The sequence below is a fragment of the Cucurbita pepo genome, unplaced genomic scaffold (genome assembly GCF_057944985.1).
Source record: "Cucurbita pepo subsp. pepo isolate OVF unplaced genomic scaffold, ASM5794498v1 scafford_15, whole genome shotgun sequence".
In the NCBI taxonomy this organism is placed as follows: Eukaryota; Viridiplantae; Streptophyta; class Magnoliopsida; order Cucurbitales; family Cucurbitaceae; genus Cucurbita; species Cucurbita pepo.
In genome coordinates, this window is record NW_028257920.1 from 265,586 (window position 1) to 269,008 (window position 3,423).

The 3,423-nt window shown below is 30.8% G+C and overlaps 1 non-coding gene across 1 annotated transcript; it reads left to right on the forward strand.

Annotated features, from left to right (window-relative positions):
* The first annotated feature begins 772 nt into the window (after positions 1-772).
* On the forward strand, positions 773-845 carry TRNAV-UAC (transfer RNA valine (anticodon UAC)). Its single transcript has one exon. It is a non-coding gene; the product is annotated as a tRNA-Val (tRNA).
* Positions 846-3,423: the final 2,578 nt, after the last annotated feature.

The window sequence follows — 3,423 nt, forward strand, 5'->3', positions numbered from 1 at the left end:
CGCGTAAATCTCTCTGTTAGCCAATTTACTAGAATTGTATAAATGATTAATATTTGGCTTCTAACTCAAAGCTAAACCATTGTAATGACCATATCTATCTTCACGTAAATCTCTCTGTTTTCCAACGGTGACTTTCTAACTCAAAGCTAAACCATTTTGGGTACACTGCAAAGCCTATGATATCTTTGTTCACTCGAAATAGAGTAGACTAGTCAAACTGTGGTAGGACGAAGGTGGCTCTTCAAAAAAGACATGACCACAGGTTACATTGGGTCACCACCATATGATGCCCTTGATTATCTTTTTAAAAAAGTTCAAAAGTATTCTTATGTATATGAATGAATTTGTTAACACCATTTTAAAAATACTCAAGAATAAGATTGAAAATAAATTGTCTATTTGAATTGAATTGTATTATATTCATATTGGGAAATGTTCATAAATGAGAGAGTTACAGACAAAATTGAAGAGAAAAGTGATTTAAGAGTATTTTTGAATTTTTTTTTCTTTTTAAAATTATGAGTATTAACTAAACGTTTAAAAGTTGAATTGTATTTTCAAACAAGATATTAACGGTTTCATCTCACTAACAATAAACTTATTTTTTATTTTTATTTATTTATTTGAAAAGTAAAAGATATATTTCAAGATTTTTTTTTTTTTTTTTGAATAATATTGATGAAACCTTGGGAGGTTCTAAGGATATTTTGTTTAAACATTAAAATTTATAATTATTAACTATTTTTTGGATCATGGACATCATGGACAACTTGTTGTTGTGGTGTAGTGGTTATCACGTTAGTCTTACACACTAAAGGTCTCCAGTTCAATCCTGGGCAACAACATGCTTCTTTGCTTGCAATGGTGTAGTTTTCGGATGGGAAACATTTTTGTTCATCCAAGACTCATACTCTGAGAAATTTGTGTAACGCTCACTAAGAACTTTTTAAGAGTTTGACATGTTACTCCCTTTAGAATTTATTTAGAGCATGACATGTTACTCCCTTTAGAATTTATTTAGAGCATTACAAACTAGTTTAAGAACGTTCTCGAAGATCTAGTTCATTAAATTATACAAGTTGTGGGCATTAATGAGTTAAAAGACCTCACAGTCACTCTTAACTACCACGCTCACTAAGAACTTTTTAAGAGTTTGACATGTTACTCCCTTTAGAATTTATTTAGAGCATGACATGTTACTCCCTTTAGAATTTATTTAGAGCATTACAAACTAGTTTAAGAACGTTCTCGAAGATCTAGTTCATTAAATTATACAAGTTGTGGGCATTAATGAGTTAAAAGACCTCACAGTCACTCTTAACTACCACATTGAAACTTAAAGAAAATCTTTGAAACATTATCTTTCTTCAACTCCTATCCTTAAGAGAACTTTCTTGAACTCCTATCTCTTGACTTTTGTTACCTTAATTTATTCCTTATATTTAATAAATAACTGCACGAGGCTTCATGCATTCCCCATGACATAGTCTTAATACTTGCATCCAAAGCTTCATGTGTTTGGTGCGATACAATTTACATACCTATGTCCAAGGATTCACGGGTTCCTTGTGACATAGTTTAAGTACCTACACCTAGGTGTTCATACGTTTCCTACGATGTAGTCATTGTCGTAAGACCATATTGCACTACTCATCGGGAGGTCTTTAAAATATCTCGGGTTCTCGTTCAAGAGTTTTTTGTTAAGTCTTGAAGTACAACTAAAGAAAATTTCTTAACAAGTACACCTTAATCCATATGCGTCATAAATATTTTTCTACATGCATAAATCTTTATAAGTATCTTGTCACTTGGTACTCATAAAAACCTTGATTTCTTATCAAGTGTCTTGAGGGTTAGTTACATACTTTTTCTCTTAGCTCATATCCCTAAGTTGTTATAATCTCCTTAAAATCTTTCATACTTACCCTTATATTGTAAACGAGTCTCATAAATTTTCGTAGTATTTTGAGTATTTAAGATCTTGAAAACATCTTAGAATTCTTATAGGGATATTTTGGTTATTTACCACTGCAAATCTTGGTTTAAATCCTCAACATATTTTAATGGCCATGTAACATAAGTCTCATTCAATTAAATGTCATTTAGGGGTCACTTTACTCCTAAGCCAGCTATATATAATTATAGGGGAATTTTAGTCATTTTACACCTACCCTTGGTTTAGCCTTTTATCATAATCTAATTATTATCAAATTTCATACATAACCTTATCATATCATATTGAGTCTTCTCCTAAAATTTCATGAAAAATAGAATCCATTTAGTATGATTGTGGTTTAGGCACATTGTAATCAACATTCATGTGGACATTAATGTTGGAGAACTTAAATACTTACCTCAACCTCAATGACGGCTTTCTTCTGTCAACAAGATCAATAGTTTAATCAGTTTCCTTCATTACATTGTCCTCCTAGTCAATTTCTTTTAAGCCTAGCTAAAGGTCCAATAATGCACTTTTTTGTCCATATGTCTTCAAGGTCTCATTTAAAAAATTTTTCATTCGTTATATGAAAAGGCAACATAACCAACGTGGGCTTTTTTATATTTTATATTTTTTTAATATTGTGACTCCTCCCAAATCAATCTTAAATCATTCCTAAATTTAAGATATCTTAAAAATCTCAAACTCCAATCCATGTTTATAAATATTTATAAAACTTTGACCATGATCATAATATCTCATCCACAATGTGGCTCGATTGTAACTTTAAAAATTTTCAATTAATGTTAGGCAGGGAGGTTTTCTACATCTCACGACTTCCTGAGCTTAGCTCACATTAAAGTCATTCATAAATCAGTTTAGGTATACAATGTTTCAACTTTTACTGTGTTAGCTCTTTTTTTTTTTTTTTTTTTTTTGTTCACACCGATATTTAAATTTCATATTTACCTACTTCGTAGTGATGAAATTTCCTTTCGACACTACCACTTTTAATATCTCTAGCAGACTATAAGATGTTATCGTCTATCAAGTTTTCTTGGTCGTTTTCATTTGAATCTATTTAGGGTACAAACCTTACTAATCTGAACACTATCAATATATTAATGAACATTCATATTCCATGCGGGGTAAATCATACCAATTCTGTATTAAAATAAACATATAACTAAGTCAAGAATAATACAGTCAATGGTGTCAAAATTTAATTGGAAGTTATAGTTGATAATGACCAAGCAGTAACAACATATGAAATCTGATGGTGTTAATATAACACATGCGGAAGCAATTTGGATCTTAGGCACTTTTAGAACATCAATTATAGTAAATAACTAGCATGTTCATAAGTATTAAAACTTAATGAGTTTAGATACTAATCTTTTGTAGTTCAAACTTCTTTTTCCTCACGAACCGGTTTCAAACCACCACTAGTGTCTTCTCCACTATCCTCTAGCCTTAGAACGGGA